The following is a 16,512-nucleotide window of genomic DNA, read 5'->3' on the forward strand; positions in this document are numbered from 1 at the left end:
CAAGTATAGCGTTAATAAAGAAAAATCGATGGGGATCTGGAATATTCTCTAACTATTACTTGTCTAAAGCTGGAGGGCTAATAATTCTGACTTCAACTGTATATTTAGCATTCATCTGAGTGTTCTTATTTTGGAGCAATTGCCTGGAATATTGTCATCATGCAGGTACAATTTTCACCTCAATTACGCTAACATGTTGGCAGCATGTCAGATTATATGAACATCTGAAACTCTTTTCTGCAAAGGTCACAAGCCTTACAGCAAAACATGCCTAATACGCCTACTATAGATTTGTGGTTTCTATGCTAGTTTATCTGAATGAATGACAGTTGTACAACCAATCTCTGATATCCATCAAAAATATGCTCATTATAAAACCAGCTCTGCAGGAATAGTGTTTACACATGACAGTTTGTATTACTTTTGCCAAACATCATGAACATCTACACTAAATAATACGACAGGCATTTACATTCAGAGTGAAATCCAAGTAACAAGACAGTCTTGTGTTAAGGGAGGTGTTTACAAGACATTCTTGGTTTTTTGTGTGTGTTTTTAAAGGGTCACGAAACACCAAAACACATTTTTTGAGCTGTTGACAGTCGTATATGTGTCCCACACTGCTAAAAACACTATTAGGACACCTATATTTCACTAAAAAGAGTAAATTGGTTGTTTTTGCGCTATTTCAAGCAAATTCGTACTTCCGGTTTGAAACTAATTTTTGAAGCTGCGTCACGGCCATGACATAATAGCGTGTATTCCAGCGTGCAGACTGGACGTCTGTGCCAGAGTGTGTCTTATTACGTCTTACAGTGTGTTGCATTAATGCATGAGTAAGGCTTGGTTCAAACTAATCAGCGCGCTCTATTGTGCAACTTCATTAATATTCATTACTGTCACAGTGTTTAGACGACAGAGACGCCACGTTGTGTTGGCAAAACAAGCGTGAAGTGTTGCTTTTATAGTTTGCTGCAGTTAAGTTTTGTTTAATTTTCTCTCTGTGAGAGCTCAGACTCACGTGTGGATTAACAGTGTATGCGACGCGCGACAACAATAACTTACGTGTCTAAGGAGGATTATTGTTTACCTGAGAGCTGTTCTCATCTGCAAACGCTGAGATCCGGATTCGCTTGTAGTCTCCTCTAAATAAAGACGCGGCTCTAGTTGCTGGTGATTGTCCTGTCTCTACAGATTTGGTAAGTGAGCGACCAGTGCTCTTTGTTTATTCAGTTCGTATTTTATTCGTATCAAACAAACTATTGCACCGAGTGTAAACAAGTTAGCACTAACAGTTACAACCAAACTATAACCTCGTGTTGGATTTTGTGACCGGAATAACACACTACCTGACACTACCTGCCGTGTGCATCTAAGTTTCCGGGAAATGCTGAGTTTTTTTTTCTCTCATTCGCCGTGCGGTATCAAACACTGCATGAAAAATACACGCTTTAGAGCAGTTCCTCGAATCAAATATCACGTTTGTCGGGAGGGACATGAATGAATTCCCTGAATGAAAGAGCCAAACTGCAGTTAAATTCCACCATTTAATAATTTGGCAAATAATTCGACTACAGATGCCCATGTAAACAAAGACACATTGTCCGCCGTGGTTGTGTGTTTTGACTCTGAAATTCAGCGCGCCCAAATAGACACTCCCACACCAAGCCTCTTTTCTTCCTCCGACACTCCCCCCTAAACAGAGCTGGACACGCCCACTTTTCTGACTTTTTCCAAAGTAGAGGTGTGAAAACACCCTGCTGAAACGAGGGGGTTTCATGGCCCTTTAACTATTATGTGTGCAATAACATGCATCCAGCTTGGTGAAAGGAGTGACTTTATGTGCATGTGTTTTATGTGTTCAGTCTATTGATATGTTCAAATACTTGACAATTAAATAAACAATGGTGGACTATTAGACAAAATATGCATAAATACTGGGCTGGATGAAGATCATACTGGGCCCTGAGGCTATAGCCAACCCAAGGACCCCATTTATTGTATCGCCTCACAAAAGTAGCTTTTTTCCTATTATTATTCATTCATTTTCTTTTCGGCTTAGTCCCTTTATTAATCAGGGGTCACCACAGTGGAATGAACCGCCAACTTATCCAGCATATGTTTTATGCAGCGGATGCCCTTCCACCAACAACCCATCACTGGGAAACACCCATACACACTCATACAATACTCATATTACCCAATTCACCCATAGCACATGTGTTTGGAATGTGGGGGAAACCTGAGCAACTGGAGGAAACCCACGCCAACTCATGCAAACTCCACACAGAAACGCCAACTGACTTAGCCGAGGCTCGAACCAGCAACCTTCTTGCTGTGAGGCGACAGCGCTACCCACTGCACCACCGCGCCGCCCCTCGTAATGTGTTTTGTTTTATTATTGAATAATAATGAATACATTTGTGTTGAAACATGAATAAATGAAATATGAATAAATTTTTGTTGTTTTGGTCATAAAAAATTAACAAAAGTCATTTTGTTTCCAACCACGTCAGTCAAACACAGATTCACCAGGTATTCCTGGTCTCGAAAAGCTTGTGAAATGACCAATTCTTTAAATGACTTTAGTCACATGACCTACTGTAGGTGTTTTGAAACACTTCAGAGCAGTGTTCTGAAACAACTACGGTTCTACGGATATTGCTAATTCCCTTCAAAACAAGGTGAGCAGGCTTCTTTCTTGTCATGTAGTTAAAAACTAAAGATATACTACATGTTTTTGGCTGTGAGACGTAGTATGGACAAAGTTGTTGGCGATTCTTACTATTGTAAAGTCATGCAATGTGAAAGCCCCTGTCGCTGATCCATCTTGCAGTGTAACCATTTCCAGCCTGGTGTTAGCAGGTCAGGCTGGGAGATGACCAGCTAAAACCAGCTATGTCCAGCTTAAACCAGGCTGGTCAAGCTGGTTTTAGCTGGATTTTCCAGTCTGACCATCTAAGACCAGGCTGGAAATGGCTGGAAACCAGCCTGGAAATGGCTAAAACCCCTCTAAAACCAGCCTGGTCAACCAGCTAAAACCAGCCAACCAGCCTAGGCTGGTTAAAGCTAGATTTTTCAGCAGGGAAGTTAAGTATAAACTAACATGATAATTTAAACATTAATTAACAAACAATCATGTACTAAAAAGTAACTAAGGTAGCCATTTTTCACACATGAACTCATGTGACTCATGTAGGTGAAGTTAGTTCATGATTCGTGCATATATTAACTTATCATTAGTTTATAATAATGTTAGGTTTACGTATTAATCATGTACTGTTATTGTAAAGTGTTACCAATAAAGCTGCACATGAAAGCTGCACCCTCAACTCCATTGTCACGTCTGCTTTCAAAACAGTACCTATCAAAGGGACTTTTTAAACAGGTTTTACTCATAAACATTTTCTCATAGAAATGTGTAACTAGTCTTGACGTAAACTGAAATACTGGATTTTTCTCTAGTTTTCATTGGACTCGCGTAAATGTTTTGGTAAAAGTTTTGACTCTACCCACCTCTGATGTCTGTGCACCGAGCTGTAAAGAAGAGTGTAATTACTGAGTTAAGAGACTCTCCACCTGAGAAAATCAGCCAAATATAGACAGGTCAGATGTTAAGAGAGTGTTGAGGAAAACAAACACTGAGGTATAATCCAGTGATTTTCAGCTCAGAGAGACACATTTTAGCTTATAAAACTGTAGGAGGACAGCTGTGGACTGGGAAAACAAACATTAAAAATCGATGGAACCAGACATTGCTGAAAGGATATTTGTTTGATTTGGTTCAGGATTTTTTTCAAGACTGTACAACTATCTATTTGGCCGTAATATATCTATATATATATATATATATATATGATGTCAATATTTACACACTTATGTAATTTCTAAACTGTTTGACTTTTAATAAGCTACAAGCAACACAAAAGGATAATTCTTTGATGAAACTTCTCATGTCTCTTTTCTATTTACTTTATCAGTTACTTTGTTTACTTCAAAATAGTTTGATGTGGCTTGGTAAGTAAAATAATTGACTAAGTGAAGAAATCACATGCTCATGATTGTCCACAGCTGGTCCTGCATTACCGATCACAAGATTCACCAATCAGACGATTCCCAACTCACTATAAATCTCACAGCAATTCGTAACTTTTTGATCTAGTGGCTAATTCGCATAAATTAGTTCGATCTAATTCGTACAATTTACTACGATTTGCTCATCACCCAATGACGGTTGGGGTTAGATGCCACACCTCCTTTTTAAAATTGTACATTTTCACACGACTGAACTCGTACGAATTTGTGCGAATTAGACGCTAAACTGACAACACGTAAAATACTTGCGTTTCCTCGTGAGATCAGGCTGGACTTTCTTATCTCAGTATCTTTGTTCTGAAGAATCTCCCCTGCCACCCCTACTCACCCTCCTTTCCAGATTGGACGGCACAGTGTCCCAGTGACTAGCACTGTTGCCTCACAGCAAGAATGTCACTGGTTAAAGTCCCTACTAAACCAGACGATTTCTGTGCGGAGTTTACATGTTCTCCTCATGCTCACTTGGGCTTCCCCCAGGTTCTCCTTTTTCCTCCCACAAATTTGTTTCTTTGTCTTAAGGTACAATTCTGTTGCATAAAAAGGTACTGTCCCAGTGACAAGGGTTTGTACCTTCTTTGGTACAACATTGTTCCATTTATTCGGGGAGTGTAGTGTACATATGAATATTGTTTTTATGAAATGCTCACTTTATTGGCAAGGCAAATGTTACATATGTATTGCCAAAGCATTAGTGATGTTTACAGGTACATTGAATAAAACAAATCACATAGTAGTAATGATTACAAAAAAAGATCATTCATGATAATTAACAGTATATTTAACAATATTTTAGGATGAACAATAATACTACGTTATAATAAATTCTCTCTCTCTCTCTGTGTAAACATTTTGGACATCTTCATCTAAATGATAAACAACTTGTTTTCCCCAGCTGAAAGCAGCGAAGCTAAACGTTTTAGTGTCATGTCTTTTGCGATGAAAGAACAGTGTGTTTGTTGCCTGCCACTAAACTGACACATCACAGGTGGTGCTACAGATGTTCCACACACCCACAAAGTTTGCTTCTGCTGTCAAACTCAGGTCCCCTAATGAGACACGTTCACCCAGAGGGAGTGTGTGGGCCACAGAGAGAGGCTGAGAAAGCCACACTAAGTGATAAACCAGAGCTGGTGCAATTAGAGGTGTGTGTGTGTGTGTGTGTGTGTGTGTGTATTTTTGCGTATCAAGACTACTCTTATGTCATATAATACAGGGGTTCCCAAACTTTTCAGCCCGCGACCCCCAAAATAACAATGCCAGTGACTCGCGACCCCCAATATCCTCTGAGGTGGTTAAATACAGAAACCTTGCATGCAATGACGCAGACACACCAATTAAATTTGTGTCAGTGCTTTAAATGTGCCAGAAAGTATAACCTGATGTTATAAAATCAAAATGCATCTGACGCTATTGCTGCCTTTAATATAATGTAATTACCCCAGGGGTCGCAATCCAATAGAACTAGTAACTATAAGCTACTATAGTAACTATATAGTATATAGTAACTATAAACGACTATTTTTATTTTCGGTATAGTTATGGATAAAATATGTTAATTCTTATGGTTTAATAAAAATAAATAGATTTTTGGAAATCACCAGGCGACCCCCCTTCATTGCCCCGCGACCCCTCGGGGGGTCTCGACCCCCACTTTGAGAACCACTGATATAATAGATCAGTTGTGAAATGTTTGATATGTTTGAACGTACAAAACTGCTTCTGCATGCCTCAGAAAAATAATGTTTTTTTTTTAAAATGGAAATCGTATTGTATTTGGCACACGTTAAATGTACACTATGTATCACGGTCACTGGTGGAAAGAACAGTGAAAAATGACTTCATAACTTGGTCTTCTTCATCATCTTCAGTCCCTAAACGTCTTTTAAGTCCTTACTCTTCCAACTTTTAAAGGGCGCAAAGTTAAACCCATTTTTTATGATTTAATATTAATATTAAGTGTATTCTGAGAGTGCCAGTTTAGGTTCAGTTCAACACAGTTCAGATGTTTTTATTATAATGTGTTCAAAAGTGTCATGTTGTGGGCGTTTACACAGCTCGCTGTTTTAGGGGCGTGTTGCTTCACATGAAAATTAGTTTCGGCTTTCCGCCCAACGTAACAAAGGGGCGGAGCCAAGAGCTCCCACGCTCTGTGTTTGCAACAGACAGGCAGACAGAGAGAAGCTAAGCTAGGATCAGCATTCAGCCGTGCATGTATGACTAGGACACAGACCAAGCAGAGAGTACAAAATCATTTGTGTCTCTGTATAGTTTTAGAGCCAACTGTGTGCTAGTTTCAAGTGCCGAGCTTGTACACAGAGACTAATAACCACGCACACTGAATTAACTTTGACTGAGGCACCGGATGCGCCGCTCGAAGCCGCGACACGGCACACCAGACACTCTCTGTGGCATGGCAGAAACATGAAGTGTCCCGAATCGTTGCGCCACGCATTTTAGAACTCTAAACACAGGTTTCTAAACACACACAACGGTGCCCTCAAGTCGGCGGCTGTCCGCAGCGACCAGCCACCGACTTGAAGCACCGCCGTGTGCACCCAGACAAAAACCCACGCCCAGAATTCCAAAATGCATGACACTGCCTGTCAATCAATATTGGTCGGCAGGGGGGCCGCACTGCTACGTTAAGTTGCGGTCGCTCTGAAAACTGATCTAATTGGTCCACCGTTTTTACGTTGTTAAATTGAAAGAAAAAAGCACTAGGTGTGTTTATATCACCCCAATATGACGGTGTATACACTATACTTACACGCGTATCTGTCCAAACAGCTTGAAAAGTCGATTTTTTTTACCATATTGTGCCCTTTAAAGTGTATTTCCTATTTCATTAATAAATACTTGCATTTTAAAACATGCTAATATGGGCTTCTCTGGAGGTTTCTTTCAAGTGTGCCTGAAACCTAAAGTCAGTGGAATGAAATTTGCTATTAAAAATGTGACACAGTGTTAAATAAACATACACTGTAAAAAAATGCAGGGTTCCACACAAGTCATTCATCGTTGTTCCAACACAAATCAATTAAGTTATGTGGATTGAACAAAAAAAAATGTAAGTTGTCCCAATAAAATCCCAAGAACTGTGTTGTTTCAGCTCATTTTAATTAAGTAGTTTGAACGAGTTAAACAAAATATTTTTGAGTGTACTGTGAACACAATGAGCATTATAGAGAGAGTTCACCGCAAAATTTAAATTTACTTACCCTAAAGTGTGTTTATACCTTTATGAGTTACTTTTTTTGTTGAATACAAATAGGTTTTATTGAACCTGTAACCATTGACTTCCATAGTAGAAAAAGGTATACCATGGAAGTCAGTGGTTAATGTGACACAATATTAAATAAATATATTGTCTACCCATAAATTAATTAAAATAAGTATTAAAGGAATAGTTCACCTCGAAATATTTGCTAACTATTTACTCGGCTTCAAGTGTTTTAAAATCTTCAGGAGTATCATTTAATTGTTGAACACAATGTTGATAAATGTTAGAAACCTGTAACCATTGACTTTCATAGTCGTAAAAACATATGCTATGAAAATTATTTGTTAATGTGCCACAATTCATTCATTCATTCATTTTCTTGTCGGCTTAGTCCCTTTATTATCCGGGGTCACCACAGCGGAATGAATCGCCAACTTATCCAGCACATTTTTACACAACGGATGCCCTTCCAGCCACAACCCATCTCTAAGAAATAATGTGCCACAATATTAAAGATATATTCATACATTCATTTTCTTTTCGGCTTAGTCCCTTTATTAATCCGGGATCGCCACAGCGGAATGAACCGCCAACTTATCCAGCACGTTTAACGCAGTGGATGCTCTTCCAGCAGCATCCCATGTCAGGGAAACATTCATACACACTCGTACACTATATGGACAATTTAGCTTACCCAATTCACCTGTACCGCATGTCTTTGGACTATGGGGGAAACTGGAACACCCGAAGCGCAGGGAGAACATGTAAAGAAATATTGTCAACGCATAAATTAATCAAAATGAGCATTAAAGGGATAGTTCACCCCAAAAATAATTTTTGCTTATTTACTTACCCTCAGGGCTTAATTTGTGCCGGATCCAGAACCTCTGAAATCTGGTCCGGCACCTCATTTTACCGATCCCTCTCCTCAACCGCCCTCCCTCCCTGTCCGCTGTTCACTTTAATTTCTCTTGCGACTACCCAACCATCAACATTTTCGTCCGTGAAATTTAAGATTTGCTTACTATTTACTCACCCTCAATTGTTTCCAAATCTTTACGATTTTATTGTTGAACACTGAAGAAGATATTTTGTAACATGTTAAAAACCTGTAACTATTGACTTTCATAGTAGGAAAAAGGTATATCATGAAAGGCAGTGGTTAATGTGACACCATATTAAATAATTATATTGTGCATTCATAAATAAATTAAAATGTGCATTAAGGGGATAGTTCACCCCGAAATTTAAATTAAGTGTTACCCTTAAGTGTTTCCGACCCTTAGACGTGTGATTTTACCCTTAAGTGTTCCCGACCCTTAGGCCCCGTTTACACTAGTGCGTTTTAGTTTGAAAACGCATAAGTTTTGCTACGGTTACGCCATCCGTCCACACTACGCCGGAGTTCTCGAGCGCCAAAAACGGAGCTTTTTGAAAACGCTGGAGAGGCCGTTTTCATTCTAAAAACGCTGCTGCTCCGTCTCAGTGTGGATGGGGAAAGACGGAGACATCTGAAAACGGAGGCGGGGCTGCAAACGTTCGCCTATCTGATTGGGGCTTTTCCTCAATATTAAGTAGCCCACACACAGTTCAGTCTCGCATCCTCTTCTTGTAAGTTAAGACTTCGCAAGTTTGATCAAGGCTGCAGTCTCCCCCTTCTCAGTTTGATATGGAAAACATACCGAGGACACGGGTAAATCTTCAAAGGGAACAGTGTACTTTATAACTTCATTCACATCACCTTGGCTACGTTGTTTCACTTTCTCAACAATAAAATGTAAACATGATTTAAGGAACTGCCTATTTTCATTTTAATATTAGCAACTTAACAGACAGCAGAAATGTTGAGGCATCGTGCTGCATATATGGGCGTCATCTTCACTGTGTGGATATTTATAACAAAACGGAGCCGATAACAACTGCCTCCTTTCAATTTTAGTGAAAATACGAAACGCACCCTCTCTTTTGCTGAATATCAGTTTTAATAATCGATAATTTTAAAAGTGTAACATACAATAAGTTTATACATTGTAGGAAATAAAGGCAAGCGATCAGTCAATGTACCTGGATTAATCATTAACTTATCTTTGCACTTAACCAAAACATGTTACCCGTGAACAAGTAACTTAATAGATTCCAATGACCAAAGTCAGGGAATTGGCCTATGTCGTTAGATAAAGACAACAACATGAATGAAATATCACGTTTAGCAAATATAGTGAGATTAGATCCAGCGGGAGATGCTTGATGAGCAGTCCGACAAGCAGAGCTCTCATCTGGGTAGATGAGCTGCAGCGCTTGCCCGAGAGTGTGTGTGTGGTCACGTGATGTGCGTTTTCAGCGTTTTGGTGTGGACGGAGAGCAGTTCAGAAACGCTGGGTAAAACGCGAGTGTGGACGCGGATCGTTTTCATTCTACAACGCCGTTTTAAAACTAAAACGCACTAGTGTAAACGGGGCCTTAGACGTGTGCTTTTACCCTTAAGTGTTTCCGACCCTTAGACGTGTGATTTTATCGTTTAACTTAAAAGATGATATTTTACAAAATGTTAGAAACCTGTAACCATAAACTTCTATTGTTTGAAAAAGGTATACTATGGATGTCAGTAGTTGTTACACAATATTAAATGAGTCTATTGTGAACACAACTCAAAAATAAATAGAAATGAGTAATAAAGGGATAGCTCACCCCGAAATTTATTTTTGCTCACTATTTACTCACCCTCAAGTGTTTCAAAACCTTTTTGAGTATCATTTTATTGTTAAACATAAAAGACGTTGTTTTGAAAAATAGTAGAAATTTGTAAACATTGACTTCTATAGCAAGAAAAAAACTATAGTAAGTAAACCAGTCAGAGGTTAATGTGACGCAATACTGAATAAACATATTGTGCACCCATAAATGAATGGAGTATATGCCGAAGCATGCTAATAGGACTTTTAATTTGCCAGTAACCTGGGTTAAGCGCTTCCGGCGAATTGAATGCCAATGCAAAATCCGGTGCATTTAAGGTCTGTTTTCTTTAAAAATCAGCGATCTCCACTAGCTGAGTGATATCCGATTTAAAGTGGGTCTCAGATTGTACAAGAAGCACTGCATTAAATTACATTTCCCCCGCCATATCTTTATAATATGAGCATTTATTTTACGCCAGTATATTCAATGGAGCTTCTGCGTTAGCCTGCCGATTCTGACGGGCGCGTGCGAGTAAACAGCTTTTTGTCTCGTTTTACGCTTGAGCAACCAAATAAATGCTAAAGTTTATTTAACTGAATGTATTTTAATGACATTACAACATCGATGCTGTATAAGGAACCGTATAAAATGGAAAAAAGTTCACAATAACAGGTCACCGGAAGTATATCAGCATGGGAACAGCACTAGCTTGGCATATACCCTATTAAGAGCAATAAAGGGGTAGTTCCCCCTGAAATTAATATTTGTTTAATATTACCCCAAATGTTTCCAGTTCTTTTTAAATTCATTTCTTTAATCCACAGAAGAGGATATTTTGAAAAATGCTAGAAACCTGTAACCATTGACTTCCATAGTATGCATTATTATGCAAGTCAATTACAGGTTTTCAACATTTGCCAAAATATCTTCTTTTGTGTTCAATAGAAAAAAACTATGGAGGATGAGTAAACGACGACAGAATTTTAAGCTTAGTGTGAACTGCCCTTTTAATTATACAGTAACATTAAATGACACTAAATGTACTGTGACAAGTAACAATCATTCGTATTGTACTGTGTGTCACTGTATCTTCTTAAAGAAGCAGGAATGTTCCACGTAAAGTCGAATGCAGACAGACTGTCACACCTGTGTCTTCCACACTTCCACGGCACGGCACCCCTGCGCTTATCGGCCCCCTTTCCATGCCTGGTTTCCATGGCAACGCTAATAAGAAGTGGAGAGGCTTCTCAGCTCTCTAACCACCTGGGTCTTGCTTTTAAAAGCCCAACATTCTTGCAACACCACCACCAGCCCTGGAAGCTGCGAAACCTTCAGCTAATCTTCAACTGAGGTTGAGATGCCTGCTATTATGTTGTTACTTTCTCAGCTACATTCGCAAGATCCCTGTGAGGTTTCCAGGTGAGTGGAAGAGGTAGATTCTGAAAAGGTCATTCACATACAAATGAAAAGCTCTGTAGACATAGTGTAAATTATTAATCGTCTGAAAAAGCGCAGCATTATCTGTTAATAGTTGTTGTTATTTAACTGAAAAATGTCATTGTGGTGAGGAGGGCAGGGCTGAGAGCTGTGGGAACAAAACGAATCTGACGGAAGGACCTCTGGACTATAAGAGGAGGAACGATGGCAGAGGAAGCCGAGAGAGGACCGAGCCCGGACATGTTGTGTTACTTTTGTTTTCCGTTTGACCGCAGTCTCCATAAAGAGCTGCCGATCGTTTGTTTTGGTTTTGATGGCGGTCTCTGTGAGGAGCTGCCGTTTCTTTTATTAACAAGTATTTGTTAAAGCTTTGTCAGTATTTCGCCTCCGATTATCAGGTGGCCGTAAACCTCTTTACAGTGGTGCCAAAACCCGGGAGAAGGAGGGACACGTTGTCCAATTGCCCTTGCCACTGAGAGGGAGGGCGAGTGTTCGGGAGTTAACCTGAGTGGGGAAGAAACAGGCCCGGATTGGCTAATCGGGAGGACCGGGAGAATTCCCGGTGGGCCGGTCTGTTTTTTGGCCACGAGGGCCGGTGTCCCTAGCTCCAGAATCTGTTGCTCTCAGCAGTCACACCTTTTTAAAAATAATTTATTTATTTACTTGACCACAGCCTTCTTATTCATTATTTTACCGCAGCTCTGCTCTTTTTATCTATTTTCTCGTAGCCTCGTGAGCAAGATGCAGCCTGCAGGTTAATGATGATATAACTAGATAAGTCACCATTAAATGTACAGCTGTTGTGGTAGAGTGGTTAGCACGTTAGGTTATGATGCTGCCAACCCGGGTTCGGTCTTCGTCTGAGTATCTTTTTTTTTTTTCATTTTTATTGTTAAGACATATAATACTGTAAGGGTTCTTGAACATTTGAAGTTCTAAAACAGCTGTTTTCTCAAAAAAAAAAAGATGTGAAAGGGTAATTAAAAACTGAATTAGAAATGACCTTATTTTTAATATTATTTGTTTTTAAGATTTATTTTTGGCCTTTTTGCTTTTATTAGATAGGACAGTATTGAGACAGGAAGTGAAGTGGGAGAGAAAGGGGATAGCATAGGGAAATGTTACGAGCCAGGATTCGAACTCGCGACGTCCTGACGTGCTATTGCACCATATGTCGGCACGCTAACCACTAGGCTATTGCGCTGACAAATGACCTTATTTTAATATAGTCAGTGGTGAACTGAGGTGGGCCGGTCTAAGGCTTGAAACTCCAGGGCTGAAAAAGAGTCCCACTCCGGCCCTGGGAAGAAACCCGCTCGTCTGCCCGGAGTTGAGGAAAGGATTTGCCTGCTGCCGTCTCATGGGGAGGAGCAGGGGACGCAGGGCTCACCACTGGAAGGAAAAGCGCTAAAGGAAGCCATCCCAGAAAACCCGGGGGAATTGCTGCAACCCGCCATGATGCCGTAGCCTGCATCCATCTCTCAGCCAGCCAGAAGAACCGCCGCCAGACCCCAGAAGATGGACGGATGGATAGATTCCTCCACAGGGCTCCCAACACATCGTCGCATCTCTCAGCTGGTTTAGGACCGAGTGGCAGCGTGTCTGGAGAACCGAACACCAATTTTATTTTATTTTACCTCTCTCGGTCTACTGTCTTTCTTTTTTTTTTTCAATCTCCTTTTCTTTCGGCCCATCTCATAGGTCTCTGGCCTGTGATGGGAGATGGGGGTATGTGGCGAGGAGGGTGGGGCTGAGAGCTGGGGGAACGAAATGAGGCTGGCCACAGATGAAAAACACCTGTGAAGCACACCGGCCTCGAATCCCATGAAAGAAGCTCTTGACTATAAGAGAAGGAACGATGGCAGAGGAAACCAAGAGAAGACCGGGCCCGGACATGTTGTTTTACTTTTGTTTTCAGTTTGATGGCAGTCTTCATGAGGAGCTGCCATCTGTCGGTTTTGGTTTAGATGGCAGTCTCCATGAGGAGCTGTCATCCATTTTATTAATAATTATTTGTTAAAACTGGTGAGGCAGTGGCGCAGTAGGTAGTGCTGTCGCCTCACAGCAAGAAGGTTGCTGAGTCGCTGGATCAAGCCTCTGCTCAGTTCCCGTTTCTGTGTGGAGTTTGCATGTTCTACCTGCCTTTGCATGGGTTTCCTTCGGGTGCTTCGGTTTCCCCCACAGTCCAAAGACATGCGGTACAGGTGAATTGGGTAGGCTAAATTGTCCGTAGTGTATGAGTGTGTGTGTGTGCATGTCTGTGTGGATGTTTCCCAGAGATGGGTTGCGGCTGGAAGGGCATCCGCTGTGTAAAAACTTGCTGGATGAGTTGGCGGTTCATTCCGCTGTGGCGACCCTGGATTAATAAAGGGACTAAGCCGACAAGAAAATGAATGAATGAATGAATGAATTTGTTAAAACTTTGTCGGTTCTCCGGCTCCTACTTTCAGATGGCCGTAAACTTTACTACTGTACAGTAATTAAATTGATGCTGTTAACAGTTAATTATTTCTCATCTGTGGCCACACACACACACACTCTCTCTCTCACACACACACACACACACACACACACACTAACAAACAGCATCACTAAATAAAACAAATACACAATTTGGTCGGTTTTAATCTACAGTAAATTAGGCTCTTCATTTTTGAAGAAAGCTAAAAACCTGTAACATCATTGTAAGGAAAACGAGCACTATGGAGGTCAATGGTTACAGCTTTGAGCATGCTTCATAATATACTCCTTTGTATTCAACAGAAGAAAGAAACTCAGGGCGCACTCCAACTATACTATCTGAACCGTGCCCAGGCGCATTTCCCGGACCGTTTGAGGAGTGTGAGTGCTCGGAATCGGGCTTAGGCGCGGTTTAGTTGGCCAGCCCTGGCCTGGTTGGAAGAGGTGTGCCAGAGCACGGTTCACTCGGGCTCGGTACGCTTGTATTGTGAAGCGCGCAAGAAACTGAAAATAAGACGTGACTTTAAGGGACTGTTTCATATGGGTTTATAACAAGTGTGCCGCAAGCCTGCGTTTGAGTGAAGGTCTCGGCCGTTAGATCGCCCCCTGGGGGCTGGCTGCAGTACAAGTCATAAAGCCCGCCTCTTCCGTGTTAATGAAGGAGACTTGAGCCCAAATAAAAAAAATTATTACACTTGCAATAAAATGTCCCGAATGATGGTTCTGGTCGATTAAGGCACTGGTTATTGTGCTGAAATAGGTGCAGATCTTCATTTTTGTAAACAGTTTGTTTTTAGCAGTAATTTAATGCTGGGCGTGTCATCGTGATTGACAGCTGTGATTGACAGTTTCTCAAAGCAGCGCGTCTGAGCTTCGGCAGGAGACTGAAGTGTTATTATTCGATTTCTGTGTTATTTTACCATGACAAAATGAGTTCAGCAGTAAACTATAGTTTCTGACATACATGATCTGGTGGAACACTGTTTATTCGCTAAGGTCAGGGCTTTTTTCGGGCTTTATTAGTTTGCTGATACACGCCTAGCCACCCAGATGGCAAAATACACTCGGACCAGTTCGGCTAGATTCTCATCTGCCGGAGACTTACCCCTCAGAGCTCAGACTGACTACCTCTGCTGGACCTACTCCGGATGCCTGGACTCAATGCCCGATTCCAGCCCGAGTCAATCGAGCCAGATGCGGCAGCCGAGTGCCGAAATCAGCCCGCGACGCCGCAAGTAGGTTATGCGCTGCGGCCCGGAGCTGGCGCGATTGAATATAAAAAAAACCTTCATATTTGTTAACGTTATTACATCCATTTGTGTTGATATAAAAGCAAACACATGCTGAGAAGTTCGGGGGGCGTGGTTGATTTTACATAAAGCGTTTGGTTGGAAGCTCGACTCATTTTCGCGGCTCCTCCTCTGGCTCCATCAGACAGTCCTTCTGCGCATGTCAAGGCTCCAATTTCAGCAGTCTTTTGCGACAGTTTGTGCCCGTCAAGCAGGCGTTTTGCCCTCAAGGCGTTCAATGGGAAAAGGGGCTGTCGCGTCATCCATATTTTTTACAGTCATTGGTTTATAATAATAATAATAATAATAATTGCTTACATTTATAAAGCTCTTTTTTGGGCACTCAAAGCGCTTTACACATAGGGGGGAATCTCCTCATCTACCACCTGTGTGCAACATCCACCTGGATGACATGACAGCAGCCGTTTTGCACCAGACCACACACCACACACCAGCTGATCGGTGGAAAGGAGACAGCGGGATGAAGCCAATTATGATATGGGGATGGGAAGGAGACCATGATGGACAGAGGCCAGTAGGCAAACTTGGCTAGGATGCCGGGGTGAAACCCCTACTCTTTTTCAAAGGATTTGTAACAACCACAGAGTCTCAGTTTAACTTTACTGAGCAGTATAGAGTCCCTGTCACTATACTGGGGCATTGGGCCCACACAGACAAGGTTGGGCGCCCCCTGCTGGCCACACTAACACCTCTTCCGGCTGCAAGCTAGCTTTCCCATGTGGTCTCCCATCCAGGTACTGACTGTAGGCGACCATGTGAGCGTTGCAGAGAGCTAGCTGCCGGTTTGTTAATCATTCTTACTGTTTCAGTTTGACGGCAGTCTTCATGAGGAGCTGCCGTCCGTTTATCTTGGTTTAGATGGCAGTCTCCATGAGGAGCTGTCGGCCATTTTACCAATAATTATTTGTAAAAGACTTTGTTTGTTCTCCGGCTCCTATTTTCAGGTGGCCGTAAACTTTATTACTGCAACAACGAGCACTATGGAAGTCAATGGGTAGCTTTCCCATGTGGTCTCCCATCCAGGTTCTGACTGTGGGCGACCATGCGAGCATTGCAGAGTGCTAGCTGCCGGTTTATTAATCATTCTTACTGTTCAATAGACGCAAACTGTCGTAGTTTATTAAAGACGCAAACCCCTCGCTGAACAACAGCTGCACCTTCAGCAAACCTCCTAATATCTGCAGCACAAGGAAAAAATATTTTGGTACCTTAAAAATGATACCGGTACATCCTTATAAATTGAAAACTCCATTGTTAAATCCAATTTGACAACCGTGTAGAGTCTTCTTTTACTTCTATTAAAATTTCATGTTT

General features: G+C 41.3%; 1 protein-coding gene and 1 long non-coding RNA gene across 2 annotated transcripts in view; one reads left to right on the forward strand and one right to left on the reverse strand.

Annotated features, from left to right (window-relative positions):
• brwd1 (bromodomain and WD repeat domain containing 1) overlaps positions 1 to 16,512 on the reverse strand; it is a 1,114,832-nt gene that overhangs the window by 16,587 nt on the left and 1,081,733 nt on the right. The gene's annotated exons all lie outside the window — the stretch shown is intronic.
• LOC141378013 (uncharacterized) overlaps positions 11,264 to 16,512 on the forward strand; it is a 56,260-nt gene continuing 51,011 nt past the window's right edge. Inside the window, exon 1 of the long non-coding RNA XR_012391277.1 lies at positions 11,264 to 11,410. This is a non-coding gene — a long non-coding RNA (uncharacterized lncRNA). The remainder of the gene's footprint in view (positions 11,411 to 16,512) is intronic.

The sequence above is a fragment of the Danio rerio genome, chromosome 15 (genome assembly GCF_049306965.1).
Source record: "Danio rerio strain Tuebingen ecotype United States chromosome 15, GRCz12tu, whole genome shotgun sequence".
Lineage (NCBI taxonomy): Eukaryota > Metazoa > Chordata > Actinopteri > Cypriniformes > Danionidae > Danio > Danio rerio.